This window comes from Lithobates pipiens, unplaced genomic scaffold (assembly GCF_037356315.1).
Source record: "Lithobates pipiens isolate NorthernLeopardFrog02 unplaced genomic scaffold, aLitPip1_a1.2 Scaffold_19, whole genome shotgun sequence".
Lineage (NCBI taxonomy): Eukaryota > Metazoa > Chordata > Amphibia > Anura > Ranidae > Lithobates > Lithobates pipiens.
This window is the reverse complement of record NW_027507764.1, coordinates 348,004,346-348,017,789: the sequence shown is the minus strand read 5'-3', so window position 1 is coordinate 348,017,789 and position 13,444 is coordinate 348,004,346.

The window sequence follows — 13,444 nt, the reverse complement described above, 5'->3', positions numbered from 1 at the left end:
GTCCCGTGCCCTCTTCGTCGGCGCCTCGGCGGCCATTGTAAAATTCAAAAGCTGCGCCGCCGCCTTCGCCTGTGATAGGCGGAACACTGAATTTCCCAGCAGCCTGTGTTCCGCCTATCACGTACATCGTATCATCCTCGTCCGTAGTACGAGGATGATACGATGTCCGTGATAGGCGGAACACAGGCTGCTGGGAAATTCAGTGTTCCGCCTATCACAGGCGAAGGCGGAGCCGGAGGCGCGGCTTTTGAATTATAGAATGGCCGCTGTCTGTCTGCTCGACACGCTGATCGAGCGGGCAGACAGCGATGACTCGAGTATAAGCCGAGGGGGGCACTTTCAGCCTCAAAAAAGAGGCTGAAAATCTCGGCTTATACTCGAGTATATACGGTAAATAGAAAAAGTGTAGTCAAGCATAGCCAGAGTCCTGTAGCCAGATCAGGTAGTCAGCCAGTCCAAAGTTCATTAACCAGATCGGGTAATCAGCCAGGCCGGAAGTCAGGGATCCAAGTAGAGCAACCGCAAGCAGGATAAGAAGCCAGGTGGGATGTCAGCAAGCCAGTCTTGAAACAAACAGCAGGAGATGGTTCCCTGTGATGTGACCAACACGAAGGCAAATGAAAAAGTGAGCAGGAAGGCTTTAAATAGGCAGGTCAGACGAGCATCATTGGGAACAGCTGGTAACTGTGGAAAGAGAAGAGAGCTGGCAATTAGCCGACAGCTGAGCGGCCAGCCCAGAGGAGGAAGGGCTAAGCCAGCCCTGACAGATTCCTAGACTAAAACCCTCATCAATTAGTGCCCTAAGTTCTCTTTTGTATTTATGCACAGGATCCATTTGTATAGACGAATATGTTTCAGTATTAGCCAGAGTCTTGGCCACTTCATTTTTATATGACTCCTTATCTATCCAGCACTACAATAGTCCCCCCCTTGTCGGCCGGTCGGATTATAATATCCTTTCTGGCACACAACTTCTCAAGACCTATCTTTACATCCTTTGCAGGAAAACCTTTTTTTTTAATTCCAGGTTTTTAAGCATTAAATCCCTGAACACCAAAACATTAGAGGCCGTGCTACCTGGTGGATTAAATAATGAAGCATTGGCTGAATTAGAATGTACATTCTCTGAGGAGGCCATGGTTTGGTTCCTTACTGGATTGGAAATAAGGTACTTCTTAATGTTAAGTTTTCAGATATATTTCTGCACATCAAGAAATGTTTTAAATTTACTGATGTTACATGGAGGTGCTAATTTGAGGCCTTTATTTAAAGTGGCCTCTTCCTCTTTTGTAAGTCTTTTACCACTAAGGTTAATGATGCCACTTTCCACTAAGCTCGCCTTCTTAACCTACTAAATGTGAGTGTTAAGGCCCATACACATGATCGGACTTTTTGACAACAAACATGCAAATTAGCTGTTTTGGAGCAACATCCGACTGTGTACGCTCCATCGCACAAACTTTTTCCGTTTTCATCTGACTTTTGTTGGCTGTGCGAATGGACAAATGTTTTGACAACATAAGTCTGATGGAGCAAAGTCTGATCGTGTGTACACAAAACCATTGGACTTTAGTCCAAAGTACAAACACGCATGCTCGGGAGCAAGGACCAGCACGAACAGGTCGGTCTTTTAAAACTAGCGTTCGTAATGTAGATAGCACATTTGTGACGTGTTCAATTCTGAATTTTCTAAATGCAGCGTACAGTTTTTTAAATTTTTAATGGCTTAATAATAATAAATTTGATTTGCTGGTGATACTGACGAAGTACTAACAAACATGTTTTACATAGGATATGTGTTCTAATGATATCAAAAAAAAAAAAAATTATTTATTTTTTGGCCATTTTGTTTATTGTGCATTCACAACATAAATAAAATTCTTAAATGATTAGACATATTTTCTGTCATCACAATTCTAAATTTAAAATTAAAAAACCAAAAGAGCAAATGATACACCGAAAACCAAAAATATAGCCTATTAAATCATACTTAAATCAAAAAAGCTAAATTAGTAGCCCCTAAACTCCCCAGACCACTGGCCTTGTGCATCCTGGGGCTAATTTTGACACTGACCACCATGATGCTGAGGTGGGTGGGCTTGCTGGGGGTGGGTAGGTTGCCTTAGGTGGGTAGGCTTGCTGAGGTGGGTAGGCTTGTTGTGGAGGAGGTAAAGGTGTGTGGTCCAAATTACACACATGTGATTTGTTGGTTAGCTCACGTTTCCTGGCCTTGCTGAGGAGCTGGATTATGATACCCTCACATAGCTCCTTTTGATCTGGGTCAATTTCACGGAGCTTATTAGCTGTAAAACAGCCAAACCCTTCAGCACTATTGGGTGCTGTGGTGATGACAGATGTAGCCCTACTTAGGAAGTCAGCTGTGGCCTCATCCAGGTGGTGGCTCTTCCTGGCCCTTTTTTTGGGAGGACGCAGGGGAGGGATTCTGCACTCCGTTGTCTGGCTGCTGGGCCCAGCCTCTTCTTGGCTCAAAAGTTTCGGTGTGTGAAAAAACAACATAATTTTAATGTTTGGTCATCCATCACAAATACTTTTCAGCTCGTGACTTTTTTAATTTAGAATGTGTCCAATTGGTAAAGACAATCAATATGACTCCAGCATTTGTCATTCTTGTCCAAATCCTTTTATATATAATATATACACTCACACACACATACATATATATATATATATATATATATATATATATATATATATATATATATATATATACATAGCCAAGCTTTTAAACAATGCTATACCTGGGTCAAGCTGAGCTCCTCTTTGAAAGGTTATGCTAAGCATCCATCTTGTTTCTGTCAGCCATCTTAATATTCACAAACTTCCATTTCACAATATGTACAGTTTGAACACCCCTTTAACTTCTCAGATAACTGTCTCAACATGAGATTCTTCTAACCCGTGTGTTCTCACACACTTATCTATAACCTTCACACTGTTTCTCAGCATCTTTTAGCTACAGAAGGAATTATGTATCTTTTCTTATATTAATTCAGCTAGCTTAGAACAAAGAACAATAGTGTTTTTGTCTTGACCAGCTGTAATCGTCTTGATGTCTACTGCGCATGTCTTATTCTGTATGACGTAAAATACCCTATATCATTTGCTTTGTAATAACCCAATACAATTAGTTCTCGAAGGACGCCATGGTGTGTGTGTGATTTTATTTGTCCTTTGAGAATTGATTCCAGAGCGCTCTGAATTTATACAATACATTGGATCTAAGGTCTGAGAGGTTGAAGGGACCACCCTAGACACAGGATTAACCCTAACAGAACTGGGGGCTCGTCCCGGGATGGATGTTTATTAACCCTTAACGGACTTGGAAAGCTACTAACGGCTCGGTAAGTGAATTCTATTCTTATTGAGTGAAATTGACTTGCCGCAGTCCAGGTGTCAGGTGTGTGACTTGGCTTCCATCCCACAGAGATTGCTGTTGGGTTATAGAACCTCTCATAAGTATACATAAGTTGACCGGTCATGACCTTGGAGGTCATATAGTGTTTTGGGGACACTTGTAAAGGTTTTGGTGACCTTAAAAGAAAAGATCTTGGCGATCTTAGAAGAATAGGTTTTGGGGACCTAGGAAAAATTTACAGAGTACTCTAGAGTTTTCGTTCTGTTCGGTACAGAACTGGTGACTGATGATCAATGTATTGTGTAAACTTTGTGTATGATTGTATAACTGCTTTGCTTTAAAAGTATCACGCTGAATGAATTGCGCTGAGTGTGTATATGTGGACTGCTATTTTGTTTCCAGAACCAAAAGGCATACTTGGTGAGTAGTATTCCCGGAGGTTATAAAGTTACAATTTGGGTAAAGCTATTTTGTGAAAGGTAAACAGATGTACATTGCAAGTTAAATTCATCTGTGGTTTAAATTTGTCTGAAACAAAACGGCAGCTCCATGAGCAAGATTGTGTGTTTATTGTATGTCTGAAATACTCTTGAACTTGTTCCAAATTTATTCTGTTACAGTCTTGAAGTGATTGTAGCTGTATTAGTACAAAAAAGTGTCACGGACAGTACTGATAGTTTTTGTTAAAGGAATCTAGGTTGAGGTATTGCCTAATTGTCTGATTGTCTGCACCGCTAGGTGGCAGTCAAGCAAATAAATTGTTTTGCTTTCATAGGAAAATGAAATGGAGCAATGCCTAGTTAACCCTTAGGTGGACCATATGGCAGGATGGACAGAAAGCCGGTTTGGGCATTCTGACAACTTTGGATCCATTATTGATCCAGACTTTCCTGGGTAATCTCAAACCCCATTTAGTGGTCCCAGTCAAACAAATGATTACTGAATGGTCAACACTTTCTAGAACTGACTTTGGCAAAGCTCTTTCACAGAAAGATGTCTCCACACAACATTTCCAAGAGAATACGAAGGGGAACTTTAGAGGCAGAGGAAATTTTAGAGGCAGATTTAGAGGCAGAAATGGAAGAGGGATGAGTCGCTCTAGAAACAATGAATGTTTCAATTGCGGTGCTGAGGATCACTGGGTGAGTCAGTGTCCTCACCCCACCCCTTCTCAGACTCCCGATTCCAGCTCTGTCCCTAACCAGACACAACAACCACAGGCATCCATCCAACAAGGTCCAACATTTCCAATCAAATGGGGAAATCAACAACAATGATGGGGCCCGGAGGGTAGTGTCCCAGCTTTTCCTTTTGTCTCAGATGATTTCACTGACAGTCCAATGGTTGCTATTTCAATAAATGGGAGACTCCTCCCCTATCTCGATGATAGCGGGGCCACTAGGAGTACTATTTGTGAAGATCATTTCAGAGGCAAATGGGAACCAGCGGAACCCTCTTTGGGAATTAATGGGATACTGACAAAAACATATAGGACTCCACCCCTACCAATAGAAGATGATGAAGGGTACACCATATGCACACATTCTTTCAGGATAATACCAAGGTGTCCTGTAAATTTGTTGGGAAGAGACTTGTTTGGGCCACTAGGAATCACAATTAGAACCAACTCAGAAGGAGGTCTAGACATTTCCTCAGATAAAATCACTATAGTAGCATGCAAACCAGGTTTTTTGATGCTGTCACAACAAAATAGTGAAGAAGATTTTGAGGATATAGACCCCCAGGTCTGGTCTACATCAGATCTGGATGTAGGACTTATTTCATGCACACCATACAAGGCCACTCTCAAAGAAGGTGCATTTCCTATCTATCACAAACAGTATCCACTCTCTAAAGAAAAGATGGATGGCATAGTGCCAATGGTGAAAAAGTTTCTGCAGGATGGAATCCTGGAGGAAATTATTTCTCCATACAACACACCTGTTAACCCTGTAAAGAAGCCGGATGGCTCCTTCAGATTTGTACAGGACTTGAGGGCCATAAATGACCTCATAGTCCCAATAGCACCCATTGTACCTGATGTTCCATCTCTGCTGTCCTCCATTCCAGCAACAGCCAAATGTTTTACTGTGATTGATTTAAAGAATGCTTTTTTCTCTGTCCTTGTAGACAAGGAGACAAGGCCACTCTTTGCTTTTACTGTGTCGATTGACCAACACAATCGCCAGTTTACCTGGTGTAGAATGCCCCAGGGATATATAGACTCACCTGTGGTCTATTCTATAGTACTCCAAGCCACCCTCAGGCCTTGGACTGCCCCTCATGGTTCTGTACTGTTGCAATATGTTGATGATCTTTTGATTTGTAGTTCTTCAGAGGAGGACTGCCGAGCTGATAGCCATATCCTTATTGAAATGGTTACATACGTGTGGTCACAAAGTGTCTAAGAAAAAATTACAATGGTGTAAACAGGAGGTTGAGTACCTAGAGTTTGTGCTGTCTCCGGGAGTTAGGAAAGTCAGTCACAAAAGAATTGTTGCTATAGTGGGTCTGCCCCGCCCACTTACCAAGAAAGACCTGCTAACCTTTCTTGGAATGATTGGTTACTGCCGCCAATGGATACCTGACTGCTCTTTCTATGACAATATATTGAGACAAGCAACCCTCTCTGAAATGTCTGATATTGTAAAATGGTCTGATGAAATGTTAAATGCTTTTACCATGTTGAAAAGTGCAATGGTTACCAGCCCGAGCCTCGGCCTCCCTGATTTTAGCAAAATGTTTCACTTGTTTGCTAGGGAAAATTGCAGAACCATGGCAGGAGTACTGGCCCAGGAACATGGTGGGAGACTGCGCCCTGTAGCTTTTTTCTCAAAGGTGGTTCCAGTACAGGTGCAAGGCATGCCTGCTTGTCTCGTTGAAGCTTGAAGCGTTGGCTTTTTGTTCTATGGTCGCAGAGTTGGCAGCACCATTTACCTTGGGCCATAACACTACTTTATACACCTCACACAGCGTTACCACACTCCTCAAAACTTTACATACTCAGCATATGTCAGCACAAAGATTGAGTGGGTATGAAGTCATCCTCCTGTCCAATCCAAACCTGAAAATAAAAAGTTCAAACATAAACTCTGGCCCAGCTCCAATTTTGAATGCCTTATTAGGTCTTAAAGGAGAACAGGATGACTTACCACCACCTCATGACTGTATACAATCAATACATCAGGACACTTCACCTAGAGCAGACATGCTTTCAGTACCAATTCCTACTGCACAAACAGTTTTTGTTGATGGCTCTTGCAGCAGACCGAGTGATAATGTCTATCATGCAGGATATGCTGTTGTCCAGCTGCCGGATACTGTCCTCGAGGCCAATCCAATACCCTATCAGTCTGCACAAGCTGCTGAATTGATAGCATTAACCCGTGCATGCCAGCTGTTTGCAGGAAAAGAGGTAAACATTTACACTGATTCCAGGTATGCTCATGGTGTGGTTTGGGACCATGGGGTAATATGGCTTCGCAGAGGATATGTGGCAGCAGATGGAAAGAGCATCTCACACTCTGACCTAGTCACAGCATTACTAGATGCAATTCAGTTGCCTTCAAAACTAGCTATCATGCACTGTAAGGCACATACAGGCCAAATGACTGATATAGCCAAAGGTAATGCACTAGCTGACAGAATAGCTAAAGAAACTGCATCTACACAAAAGGCAAACATTCAAATGCCCATGCTGACACCTCAGCCATGTTCCCTGAAAGAGACACATCGGCTCACAGAACTGCAAGCTTTTGCCACCCCTGATGATATTGCGCAATGGAACTGTGATGGGATGATACAAAAGGATCCTAAAACAGGATTAATCTTCAAAGAGGGGAAGCCGTGTATTCCTGTTGCTAGCACCCCCCTGTTCATTGCACAATATCATGGACTGGGTCACAAGGGATGGCATGCCACATGTGAACTTCTAGATGCAGATTTTTTCATTGCAGGATTACCTAATCTAGTCAAAGCTTTTGTAAGGAGATGTGTCACTTGCATTAGGAACAATCCAACAAACCCAAAGAAATCAAAGCATGAACATCTTGAGTACCCAACAACACCGTTTACCCATTTACAGATAGACTTTACACATATGCCCAAAGAAGGAAAGAAACAACAATATCTTTTGGTTATCGTGGACATAATGTCACGCTGGCCCGAAATTTTTGTCACCAACAATGAAAACGCACAAACTGTAGTGAAGATCCTCACACAGGAAATTATTCCTAGATGGGGGTGTCCATTGCAAATAAATTCAGACAATGGCCCAGCTTTCACAGCTAAAATCTGCCAAGATCTTGTAAAAGTACTAAAAATAGACTGGAAATTTCACCTCCCCTACCATCCACAGAGTTCAGGAATTGTAGAAAGAATGAATAGAACAATTAAAGACAGGATAAGGAAAGCTACGGTGGGAATTTTGGCAAGTGGAAAAAAGTTCTCCCAGCTGTATTAGCTGAAATCAGAATGACCCCTCACAGTGTGACGGGTTATTCCCCCTTTGAGGTACTCATGGGTAGGCCATTCCCCACACCGTGGGCTAATCATCCCTTGATGGTAGAGAAAGGTGATTTGGAACAAATACAGGAGGAATATGTAAAAAAACTGATTGAAACTCTTGATATTGTCGAAAGAAGAGTTGCTCGCACCTCTCCTTCTTCTTCACAGGTACCAACCCACCCGTTCCAGGTCGGTGATCAAGTTGTGGTCCAGAGGCTTCAGAAAGGTCGAAAGCCGCAAGAGGTTCCATTCGGACCAGTGACCAAAGTGGTAGCCGTCACCAGGACCGCCATCCTTACAGAGGAAAGTCCTACTTGGATCCATGCCAGCAGAGTAAAGAAGGTTGATCTAAGCCCAGGAATTCAAGAAAGGCTGAAAAGAGGTGAAGCAGGTGTTTTAAGTCCTCAAAAGACAAGCACAGACATAAAGGACAGTGATGTCACTCATTTCACCACAGACTTCTGGGAAGGCCTTTTGCCTTCTGGTGATGTTTCTACTTCTGATCTTTGTCCCAGTGTGGATAATAACTAACTGTATTTTTCATCCTGAAGACTTAGGTGCCTTGAAACTCATATGTGGTAAATGCGAAATACACACCAACCATACTGACTTTCACCTCAGAAATCGCAGTAAAAGAGATGTCTCTAATGAATTGATCAAAGAAACAAGTTTTTCTGGAAAAATGTTACTGTTAAAATTTAAATATGCTTACGCTAGAAAGTCAGGATATGAAAAATGCTGGATTTGTAGTAAGTTGCACCCAGAAACTGCTAAAATCCCACTCTTAGCTGTCCCTCTGAACCTCAAGTCATTATTGGAAAATACTCTAGTCTTAAGTATTAAGAATGTCTCGGAAGGGTACCGCAATCAGAGTATTATGTTTTACACTTTAGGAAGGACACATGAACCTGAGTGGTGTGTTCAGTTAGGCAATACATCCAACGGAATAGGTATGTGTTCCAAGTCTGTATTTAACATTTCAAAGGGTATTCCCTTCCACACCAGTAACATTATCATAGGTCATATGTGTAGTTACAAAAATCAATCCCTTAACAACACCATTAGTGAACTTACTACATACAGGAACACAACCTCTGGGATACTTGTGAGTAAACTTGTTAGTGCTGCATTTGAGGCTGGAACTGAGCCCCAACGTAGTTCTCTAAGAAGCTTTTCATTGGGAAACAATACATATGTATGCTGTGCTAAAATTTGTTACCCATGGATCCCCGCAGGAGTGAAAGGATGGTGTTATTTAGCACAGTTGGTACCAGTCATGTCAGCCCTAGGCCAGAATCAGGAACATCACATACAAGTTACTTCAAGTCCAGTACATAGGTTAACTTATAAATACAAGAGAGAAGCCCCACCTATGTTTTCTACTTCAGATAAGTCATGGACATGGTTTCCATCCTGGACAGGATGGGGCATAACCATGATGGACAAATTAAATAACTACACTAGTTTAATAAATGATGTTATGGAAAAAAACTCCCAAGATATAGGACTACTCAATGTCGAGCTCAAAGCAATTAGAAGACAACTAGAGTTACACGAATTAGCTATTGAAAGCATGAGTGCAGCTCTGACAGGTTTATGCGAAATGACCCAAGATTATGAATGTTGTACATGGTTTCACAATACCAGCCTGGAAATCCCAGACTACTATGATGTTATTAATCAACACCGAACACAGGTAAATGAATTAATGAAACAAGCAAGGGACATAGGTAATTATGGATGGAACCCCTTTTCTAGTTTGGGTTTAGGTGGAATGTTTTCATGGTTAAAGGACATAGTGATTATGATTATCATAGTACTATTGTTAGGATTGATAGGCTACTTGATTTTCAAGCTTATTCTACTTTGTATTAGCAAGTGTACTACACCAGACCAACCTTCTCACGCATATACACAATATCTGCAGCTTTATGTAAAAGAATATAACAAACGTAGCAAGAACCGTAGATTTCAGGAGGCTGCGGATCTGTAGAAGTCATTCCATGACTTAAAGAGGGGGTTGAAAGGTTATGCTAAGCATCCATCTTGTTTCTGTCAGCCATCTTAATATTCACAAACTTCCATTTCACAATATGTACAGTTTGGACACCCCTTTAACTTCTCAGATAACTGTCTCAACATGAGATTCTTCTAACCCGTGTGTTCTCACACACTTATCTATAACCTTCACACTGTTTCTCAGCATCTTTTAGCTACAGAAGGAATTATGTATCTTTTCTTATATTAATTCAGCTAGCTTAGAACAAAGAACAATAGTGTTTTTGTCTTGACCAGCTGTAATCGTCTTGATGTCTACTGCGCATGTCTTATTCTGTATGACGTAAAATACCCTATATCATTTGCTTTGTAATAACCCAATACAATTAGTTCTCGAAGGACGCCATGGTGTGTGTGTGATTTTATTTGTCCTTTGAGAATTGATTCCAGAGCGCTCTGAATTTATACAATACATTGGATCTAAGGTCTGAGAGGTTGAAGGGACCACCCTAGACACAGGATTAACCCTAACACTCTTCATCCTGTGTAGAATCAGGCTCAGTATCGGTGGCCTCAGCTGATGCGGAGGGCAGTGTAGAGAGCAATCTGCGTGGTACTGTTTGATCCTTTAAAAAATGGAGGCTATTAAAATACCAGAGCTTGGGAACATAGACCTCTTCAGCTGCTGCTCCAGTTTTTTTGGATTTTTCTGTCTTCTTTCGTTCCCTGTTATATATGCTTCTGAGGCCCCCAATTTTTGTCTTGATCAAACTGTAGTTTTTGCGAATTCCACCAGTTGCTCAATTGCTGCTATCCTCTTGGTTTTATTGCAATAGTCTTTATGTTTGACTTGCCACAGACAAGTGAGCTACCTGTATTTTCCTATAAATTGTGTAAGGAATTTGTGAGAATTTAAACTTGACTTCATGATTTTGATCTCTGCAAAACATAATAAAAAACAAACTATAATGGGTGGCGTATAGCTCATAAGCTGCTCACAATATGGGCCTTTATTTAAGCAGTAGGGATGGGCTGTATGTTCAAGCCGAACATGAGTTTGACTTGAACATTGGCATTTAGGTTGTTTGTGACAAATTCTAAATCCGCAGAAGACCCTATAATAGCCTATGTGAGAATTCCAAAGTCTTAATTTTAATCAACAATATGCAAGCTATTGTCATAAAAAACTTTTTGTGACACGGTACATGTATCAATGCAAAAGAACATTTAAAAAAAACGTCAGTTTTTATCGGGACCATGGACTTTAATGTTTAAAAGTTAAATATTCCTTTACATTTCATACCTGGATGTGTGTTGGGGGGGGGGGGGGGGGGGGGGAGGGGGCTGGTGGTTAGGTGTGGATGTCTATAGTATGCCTGTAAAGTTGCACGTTTCCCATGTTTAAAAACAGTCCGAGAGCAAAATTTAATTTCCAAAGTAAAAGAGTCATTTAACAGTACCAGCGATAGCGAAAACTTTTAGAAACATACCTTCCTTTTGTGTCTACATTCAGCTTGCGTCGGCTTGTGCCAGCTTGCGCTCGTCTCCCGCCTATTCTGAACATTACATTGCATCACACGTTTGTGCTTTATACACGGCGCATGCGGCAAACCTCCGCTCTCCAAGCGTCATGACGTTGGACCTTGACCATATTACAGATTCTGCAATGCATCGTTAATATTTAACATTTGTGTACCATTGACTTTAATTGTTTTCTTCATTCATGTCCGGACTATTTTAATTATCACATATATATATATATATATATATATATATATATATATATATATATATATATATATATATATATATATATATATTAGATACATTTTCCATACATGTATTTAGCAAAAGAGAAGTTCAGTGCTTAAAATTTTCGATCGTGTATGGGGTGGAGTCCATCGTATATTTTTACGGCGGCCTGTATATAGATCGGACCTATATACAGGCTGCGTGTTAAGCTTGACATACACTACGCATGCGTGAAACTCCACTCGTGTCGCCCACCCCTGACGTTCCTTTTCTGTAATATTCCCTGCCCCTTCTCTCTTCATTGCGCAGTCGGAGCAAACATGGCGGAGACACAGATGCAGGCTAATGTGTCATCTAGTGAGGAGGAATCCCGATCTAGGAGGAGGAGATTCAAGGCCACCAACATGGCCTTTGAAGAAATGGTGGAGATGGTGGATATTTTACACAGGGAGGATTATAATGGGAAACATGGCCCATACCTGTATCTGAATTTGTTGAAGAACTAAATTATGAGTAGAGTGGTGAACACTCTGGAGCAGAAATTTAGGGTGCAACGGTCCAGTTAAGGAAGTTAAGGAAGCGCTGGTCCGACATTAAACTGAGGGAGCCGGATCAGTATCTCAAAATAAAGAAGGTGCTTCGAAAAAGTAAGTACCTGTCATGCGTTCCTATTATAAAGTGCAACTTGTATGCACTTGCATTGAACCATTCGTATGTATGAACCAACGTAGTCAGGAACCACGTTCATAAGGTGATTGTTTACTAGTGAATACAATGTCATTAGATGATACAGGGTTATGACTGTTTTGGTCATGATAATTTGTCATATTGAGTGAAGTTTAAAACATTATTGTTTAGCTGAAATTTGAATTAATTACTAAATAGATTCAGTGGAATGTAAGGAGAGGGCATTCAGCAGCTGTTTCCACATCTGGACTCAGGAGCACTAGTGTGCGACATCAGAGAAACTTGGGCAAGAAAGATTAAGTATTTCAGTTTGGTTAAAAGGGAAATTTAATTATGTCTTCAACTTGGATCTCTTGATAAACAGACAATTGTACACCACCTCAAAGCAATGTTTCATATCTGTGTGCTAAAGCATACCTTTTGTTTCATTCTCAGAGGGGAGAAAAGGCTCAGACAACAACCTCGCCAGGACCCCCAACTTCGCCAGGACCCCCAACCCCGCCAGGACCCCCAACCTCGCCGGGACCCCCAACCCCGCCAGGACCCCCAACCTCGCCGGGACCCCCAACCCTGATAGGACCCTCAACCTCGCCAGCCTGAATGGCAAATTAGCCCCAGAAATCCTGAGGAGGTGGAGGAAAGAGAGGTGGAGGAAGTGACAGAGATGTACACTCCACCAGATGAGTGTCTGACACCCCAGCTTCACGTAATCTATGTAAATACATGTTTTTAACCCTTTTTTTGATGATGTGCTGGTTGTGGAACAAGAGCCTGAACCATTCACTCAGGACACTGCACAGAGGCTCATCGGGCAAATAATGGCATGGAATAGGGAGATTGATGCCATGAGCAATCGCCTCAACATCATGCATCAGGAAATGAAGAACATGATAGATATTTTGGGGAGAATATAATCCCTTTTTCCATTAAAAAAAAAATAATTTTCTTCATTTCCTGCTGCATGATGTTGAGGCGATGTCCACATTCCAATTTTATTGTTCTTCTAGTTGCGGTTTTAAACATGACTATTAAAAATAAAAAAAACACCTAAAAAAATATATATATTATATGTAGTATTTTGATATTAAAAATAAAAAAAGTTTAAAAATAAATAAATAATTAAAA